Source organism: Temnothorax curvispinosus, unplaced genomic scaffold (assembly GCF_003070985.1).
Source record: "Temnothorax curvispinosus isolate PA1 unplaced genomic scaffold, ASM307098v1 QBEX01018224.1, whole genome shotgun sequence".
In the NCBI taxonomy this organism is placed as follows: domain Eukaryota; kingdom Metazoa; phylum Arthropoda; class Insecta; order Hymenoptera; family Formicidae; genus Temnothorax; species Temnothorax curvispinosus.
In genome coordinates, this window is record NW_020228004.1 from 459,293 (window position 1) to 468,145 (window position 8,853).

Here is an 8,853-nt window from a genome sequence, read left to right on the forward strand (position 1 = left end):
CCATATGATCAGATACCATATGACTGTCATCATATGACCAGTACCTCCATCAAAGCCCAAAAGTGACAAAGACGTCCACATGCCAGCAAGAACAACAACAAGCGATATTTTAGTATTATTAAAGAATTCCGATAAGAAAGACGAACCCGAAGAGAGAAAATGTCCATACGCTCGCCAGACTTTAATTAGGCAATTAAAATTTTTTGTTTCGTACTTCGGGAGCACCCCTCTTCCTATCGATTAGTATTATGACTCATGACTATTCACATGACTACCACAAACTGGAAATAATCCTTTATTTTGAATATTTCACTTAATATTTTTTTTTTATTTATGTAACATAATAAATGCGGAACTAGTATAATGCATAAAATACGTGTACGATGGTCTCTTAAAAAACTTAGCAACATGCGAGAAAGATATGTCGTAGTTGTAATTTAGACGTGCGAGACACGTATGGAAAACTTTATGTCTAACGAGAGAATAATGCATTATGAGGAAAGCAGCGCGCCGTACATAGCGCCGCAATAAAAATGCAATTAAAAGGGTTCGCGCGCGATAAAAAAGAGAGGCCAAAAGCCTTCATGGCCATGTCGAAAAAGCGCGCTGACTTTGCGACGGTGAAATTTTGCAGTCGGACGGTGCTCGCGAATTATTTTCCGCGCGTCTTCCCTCGAGCGCACCCGAAATCGTAGCGTATTTTCCCCGCGATGCTTTCAGCAGTACGGGCAAAATTATCCTTCTCTCGGGAACAATATTGACTTTATTCATGAAACCTGCATTTAACAGTGAAAGATAATAGTGTTTTACCACATTTCTCTAGCTCTCTCTTGTATTTTCGAAGATGAACCGTAACCGTGAAAATTGACGTTAATTAATAGCGAAGGCAATTAATACGGATATAAAATAAATTTAAAAAATTATACTCTCTACAGTATATGTTATCATAATAAACTTATAATTGTAACGCTTGTGAAATATCCACTCGTATATTAAAAATTTTGTTCAGAGAGAGAACATGGAATAAATTTTAACAACGATAATTGAGTCAGTAAATGTGTTAGTAAACGCAGATGTCCGTACGTTATAAATATTCATAGTTTCTCATTAAGACTAAGATTCGACATTCATAACGGAGATTAGTATTAATTTCGATCTTTACTCGGACTCTTTCTAACTAAATGTACATATGAATGTTGCGTCTAGATAAATGATTACTATAATGAATATTGTATTGACAACTTACTGTATACTTGCCAATTCATGTTGGCCTGAATATTTTTGTGTAAATTTGCTTACAAATAGCCACGCATTACTTGTATCATTTAATTTTCAAGTAAATATTAAAATAGGTATTTTACTCCGCACGCGATCTCTCATCTTCTCTCCCTCAACTCTGTCTCTTTCTGTCTCGACTCACTCTTTTTCTCTTTCCATTTTTCTTCCCATAAGAATTAAGCGTGACGACATGCATCTACGACTCCGCCGCGCGCCGTCGTATATAAAACTGCTTGCAAATATTTCGCGCAAAAAAAAAACGAGCGTTTTTGCATATGAAAGACGCGCGATTATGTTAAGTTGCACTATAAAGAACGACCAAGAGTTTTCATGCTCCTGTTGATAAGACGGCAACAAAGCGATATCATGAGGGCTGGCCTATAATCACGGGACATTATTCTTATTATCTTCCGTCGCCGACACCGCCGACGAACACGAATTAAGCCGTAGATCGTTGTGAAGTATAGTTCGGCGACATTGTACTAAGAGCGTACGCGAGCGTACCCTGCGGGATTGTTATTGATCTAATTAATTATTCACGCTGCCGCTCGCCGCCGCCGCCGCCGCCGGAGAAACAATGCCGTTCTTTGAAACTCGCGAGGAGCGTCTTCTGTTACAACAATCCGCCACGCTCTCGCGAGACGAAAATTAATCAGCCTCCGCAACGACCGTGAAGAATAGAATACGTCGCGAAATGCAAACGCGACGCTTTCAATGCATATTTTGCTGATCACCCGTTCAGCCAAGATGTAAGAGTTTTAAAAGAATAGATCGCACAGTTACAAGCCTCAATTAATCTCGCATAGACTTTGCTGAATTTTGACGTAATGCATAATTCTAAAGTTTTTCCTAAATTAATTATAAAATTCTAAATTCTTAGCTCTACTTGAACTCATTCTTTAAAATTTATATTAAAACAGAAAGAAACGCAAAATAGAAAAAGTCAACTAGTAATGAAAATAAATTATAAGTATTGTAAATTGTGAATTCAGATAATGGATTTAGCAATATATGTCAAAGAACCGCAGTTGCAAAAATAATCATCTCGCATAGGTATCTGATTTTTATCAAGTCACGCTGTAATTACGAACCATTTGCATCGCACAAAAGCGCACAAATTCGCTGCTTTATATTCTGCGACCTGTCGTGTAGTAAGATAACTGCTGTCGACGTTTGACGGGCAGTAACTAGCATTCTCTGAAAAATGCAAGCCATCATAAAATCTTACAGCGTTTAATTCATCCTGCAACGCGCGGATGTGCTGCAGCTTTTTTTCACAACACGCAGGGCGGTTTTGATAACTGCGAGAAGCAACGGGACCGTATACATCGGGGGAGCTTTCAAAACGCTCCTCGTGTCATTTTTACCAAGAGCCGTACGTGCTGTCAGACCCATCGCGAGAGCACACATATCTACGGCTTTAAATTACAATCGACGTTTGCGCGCGACGCTTTTTGCATGCATTTCGCCAATTGCATTCGACAATTCGCGAGAAATTGCGCGACAGGTAAAAGTACCTTCGTACTACGCTTCAAAATAATTCGCAAGGCGATCCTCAATTATGTTAAGTAGGACATTTTACTACCTACAATAAACTCGTTCCGAAAAAGTGGATGCATATAAATGTGAACATTAATTACTCGAAAATTACATTAGTGAAAATTTTATTAGCGATTTAATAATTATTTTTTATATTTTTCGTTAAAGATGTAGACTAAATGCATAGAAGATGCATTACTGGACTAACGATATATGCTGGCAGTTTCTTTTTATCTCTCGTATATAGGGCTGACGAACATATCCTTGTACGATAGTCCGATGGTTTCACAGGGAATACACCCGTCCATTCATCACACTCCGTCCGGAATTAATACAGATTAATCTCTCGCTAAATATCGCTGGTAAAAAAATTTAATAGCTATCATAAAATTATTAGAAAATACTGTGAGTAAATATAAAAAGAGATATAAATTGCTGCCGATAATACCATATATTTGCCATTAATCTTCTTTCGCGTAAAACAAAATAATCCCATAATGGTTTATTCTTGTTTATTGAAAAATGACGGCTATCAGTTACGCGATCGGGAATTATTGTGTCGTTGCATTAGTAGCGGTGTTAAGGATTAATCTGATCGATCTAGCTAGTTGGCCGACGCGCATACAGTGACGCCGCGGGAATCCCTGTAGCAAACAGGAACAATATTGCGAATGGAAAAAGACGGAATCCTGGGCAATAAGCGAGTAACGAGGAGAATCTAAAAAGGACATCTTCTCGACGTTGTACAAATGACGGTGGGATATATACAAGGTGTCTAATAATTCATTGTGCAACTGGCGAGAAAAGTGACTTTTCACGAAAAAAAAAGATAAATGGAAAATATAGAATAAATTTTTTCGCAACATTTTTAAAACGCAATTTTAATTACGGAGGTACGTCTATCTGATTATTGAATTTTTATATTGATTAGAGTACAGTTTTTTTACGACAATTAATGACACCTATTATATTTTGCAAATGGGATATTAGTCTCTTACAGAAGTAAACTATATGCATCGAATAATAAACATTATTTTCGTATATTTTCTCTTGCTTTCTTTTTCCACGAAGTAGGTATCTCCTTGTTACTGGTTGTGCTACAATTTACTGGATACCCTGTATGTACATCGCGCACAGTACAGATGCAATCTTACCAGGGAGAAAAATCTCACCTTCACCGGTCTAAATTGCTCAACCGCACGGCGCGAGCAAGATGCATGACCTTAGTAATTCGGAGTACTTCTTAGCGTACAAACAGAGACTTTCTGACATCATGAATACGAATGACGAACGTGTTCTCAGCAGTTTTTTTCGCACAAAAATTGCATAGTATAAAGCATTGAGCGAATCTTGATTTTCAGTTCATATGCACAAATACAAATACAAATATTTGTTGCAAAAAGTACCTACATACAAGTACAGGCACAAAAATAAAAAAGAGATAGTTATGTGTAGATAGTGGACACTCTATACATACTCTATATAGTGTAGTAGATATACTCTACATCGTGTAATCTTTCGACGTGGTTTTTTTTTGTTGCCATGCCCTAGAACATATGTGGGACATATCGCTATGTATCACAACCACCTCGCATTTCTCCCAGTAAATCCATGGCTCTATCGATATAACTTCACCACGTAGGCACCTCTTACAATCATCGGACAGAAGGAAACGGCGAGAGCTCTGCCAAAGTGAGTTTGTGTGTAAACTCGGCGCTGAAAGAAGCACTCAAACTGTCCGAAGCCTTTTAATGCACCGTGACAGTAAGAAATAAGGTGGAGCGCGCACATTAGTCACATGCTGACGATCGGTTTTGTTACGGCGAATTAAAAAGGGTTACATTTTTTATTTTTGTTATTAATTATAGAAAATATCAGCGTGAGACGCAAAGCTTTGAGATGCAAAACTCTTTTAATGAATACCGTATATTTTTATAGAGTGTGAAAACTTTCAATATTACAACCATATTGTTATAACGCGAAATTGTATTATTTAAGCAAATTCTTTGCAATACAGTTATTATTCACTTATATAATATTTTATATCTTTTCACGATTCTATTTATATATTTGAATTAATATTAAGATCAAGTTAAAAGAACAGTAAACAAAATTAAAATTTAATTTTTAAATTAAAATTTAATGTAAAAAAGGACCCCCGCACAAACATTTGGCCGCATTTTGGCCCTCGGTGAAATTAACTGAAACTGTTGTATAGTTTCATAGTATAGTATAGGCCTGTAGTAAAGGCCTGAGTATAGACCTGAGTCTATAGTATAGGCCTGTAGTAAAGGCCTGAGTCTGACAACTGTAGTATAAACCTAAGCCTGATCTGGCCTGAGCTGCAAGTTTCGAAGCCACGACACTTCTCTTTTTTCCATCCACGGAATGGGGGAAACAGGTTTTTAACTTCAATCAGCAGAGAAAACCCTTTCCCCCATTCTCCGTGGATGGAAAAGGAGTTGTCGTGGCTCCGAAGTTTGAAGTTGCTCAGGCCTGATCTAGGCTTAACTAAAAGAGACCGATTTAAAACATCAATCAAATATGCTAAAATTCAGCATTTTAAATGGCTGTAGCAAGGTTTGTGCAAAATTCTTTAACAATTATCCCTAGCTTCCAACACTGGGGTGCCTGTAACCCCAGGTAAAATTCTTTAGTTTGCTTCGAGAATTTACCTTTTCTTTATACAAGCGACTATTTTCCAAACACTGTCTTTTTCATATTTTCTTATTCATAGGCATATTCCTTGATGTCTGGCATATCGATGAAAAAAAGGGACTCAAAATCAGTTGATTTCTTCATATAGTTTTAGCTAAATATACGACGTGGGGTAGCCTGTACCCCAGTGTGGAAAACCCGTAAAAATTTAGAAGTGTGGGAAGCTAAGGTTATTATTCACCTTTTTACATATTTTTATTTCTTTGTGTATTTAGAATTTGGCAGGAAGAGCAATGGCGATATTTGATCAAATTATATTCAGAAATTGATCGGAGTTCCAAAAGTTCCCCACGATCATCCCTCTGCGGCAACCCTCTTTAATACATCAATGTGATATATGTTCCAGGACACGCAACACATGCGTGGAACATTATGCGCAGTTTATGTCCTTGTGGTCGCGTGAACGTGCACTCGGGCGCTTTCTCCGCGTGACATGTCCGCGGAAGGATAACGATATTTCTGAATAAGAGCGGCATTACGCCGACGTGCGGACGTATATCCGAGGCGAAGCGATAATTTTAACGAGTGCGGCGCGAGAAACGGAGACGGAGGGTACCGGGACAGGCGGCAAGAAGAAATGCGTTATTACGTGCCTACAGTATCTAGTCCCCGGTAAATATGAATGGCTTTAATATTCCGTAAGCACGAAGGCGCCACTTTTAAAGTTCATGCATATCCCGAACGTGACCGGGAAACATTACGTAAACCAAGAAGGGCCAGGGGCTTACGTCTCGAGCGGCGTGAGACGGGGATGCACGTGCTGAAATGAACCCCGCGGTTACACGTTACACCTAGTATTTCTTGCGACCATTGTATTTTGCGCTCGTAAGGTTTACCGTTCTTTGCGCGCGGCCGCGACAGTTCCGATGAATTATTACTATTTTTACGAACTGTTCCGCGTAATCGACTCTTCTACGTCAATAGTAAAAAATTGTTAAACTACGAAATCTTCATTTTTCTAAACAAGACTGACAAAAATACTACCTTGATATATCTGACTTTAAGAAAATCTCTCGGCGTTTCCGTAAAGTTTAGATGAAATGGTAAGACAATAAAATTAACGTAAAATCTATTCATTTTAGATGTTTGTCAATTTTATTTTTCGGATGATGTTTTAAATAAGATACTGACTTATACATATATATGTATTTAGAAAAGACAAGAACCTTTTAAAGAAGAACGTTCTACCTGTTAATCTAATATATCAATAATTAATACACATGATGAATAAGATGTTTTCAATAATTATAGAGAAGGGAGCCATAAATTCCATAATCTTACGGTTAATCTTACGGAAAGTGTCAATGAAATGCAATATAAAAGAAAAGAGCAATAGATAGTCACTGACTATTTTCTATTCGATGTAGATGGGATCAATGCTCAAATAGTGTATCAAATTAACAACAAATGTATAATAATACAACGTTTGTTTTTAAAGCTGGTCGAGACGTGAAAAAGCTGATGAAAAAGCACTCAGAAAATCGACTAGAAATATGTACTTTATACAGGACATTGAGACAATGAGACTCCGTCGATCTCGTGCACGACTGCGCATCGTTTGATTAACATTTTCATCGCAACGGCCCGAAAACTTCGTGCCAGCTTTCGCGGAATATCCAAAATTACAAATTTTCATTAAAAACTTTCACGAGCAATTCCCGTATAAGTCTGTGCTGTCGTCCGTGGTCCGTGGGATGTGTAATATATGTATACGTATAAGTTTTCTCAGGTCTGCGCCCACCGTGGCGGATTCGTACTCGCGGTTAATTTAGGTATACGGTATCGTCGACCACAAACTGCGCACATTAGCGGACTGTTTAAAATTCTTGCAATGTATACAGTGAATAGAACAATGTATGTGAGAAAAAATAATGGTATCTACTATTTAAAAAATTAAAAATGTAAACGTCCGCATATCGATTTGCATGGCTAAAATGTTGCAAATTCAAAGACAGATATAGTATGCCTATTCTTTTTTTCCGACGATAATGTTGTTTCTTAAAAATTTTTTGTAACAGGTAACAGATATACGCGAATATCCGGAAGCGAGATCGCATGAATTTACGTTAGAAATCTATTTCGCGCGTATTAACGTCCGCGTCTAGCGAAAGCACCGTTGATACCCTCCAATCATGATTTATTGACCACAAACAGAATTTCGGAGGCCAATGATACGGCACGTTACCTTATCGCGGCGCGATACTGCGGGACCTGGGTACTCTACGAGCAGCGAAATTGGGCGTGGATTATTGTCTTACGATACAATAAACGGGTTGATATGCGTTTACACGAGGAGGCACTCGCAGATGCGGGAATCCGAAACGAGGTCGTGTCGAATAGATAATTACCGTGAATTCAGTGCGTCCCGGCGGGACTAACTAATCGCAACACTCGCGGCAACCGCAAACTTTCCGCACGCCGCTAATGTATCACCGGCATACCTATATACGCAAATCTCGAGAGCGCGCGAGTGTACGTTGAATATACGTATATACACGGCAACACGACAAGATCGCTTTTAATCTATCCACGAGGAATATTTAATAACTCATTAACAGCAGCGAGAGAAATGCCGGCTCCTTTGTGCACTCGCAAGCCGGATTTAATCTCTAGTCCGGGCTTGTCCGAGCTTTTACTCACTTTCTTCTCCTTATCGTCTCGTTGAACGAGATAAAGAGAAATTAATAGAGACTGGACGACCCGCGCAATCCTCACACATAGATCATGCATAAACTGACGCAAGATGTATCGATGTATGTATATTAACATCAATGTAATTGCGATTTATCAGCACTGTTCTAATTGCAAGTAGAGGTTTCCTTAAATATAAATTTGGTCATTATTAAATAATATTTTGTTAATCCACCATATGTTTCAGCTAACTGGAGAAATTTATATAATTCTATTTCATTATTATTTATATTTACTTACAGGTTTACTAATTATTATAGTATTAATTATATAAATTATTTAATTAATTTTTTTGTTAAAAACTGCATAGATACTAAATTGATTTAAACGTTTTTGAAAAACGTATCATGATTAGCTTCAAAATAATGAACAGTACACTTTGAGTATGTTATTTTAACTAAAGCTCTTCTTACAAAAAAGGTTCAGTCAAATGTGTTATTTTTAGATGTTTATGCGTGTAGAAATAACACAGTTGAATTTACAGTATCTCCAACTCTTATTTGAAAAACCTTATACTGATGCTGGGGTAGAGGAACCCTCTAGGGCTGGGCGGGTCTGCTCATTGAGACCCGCCCATAGTCATTGAGACAGTATTTATTCCCAAAACGTCAAAACCAGAGAACAGCA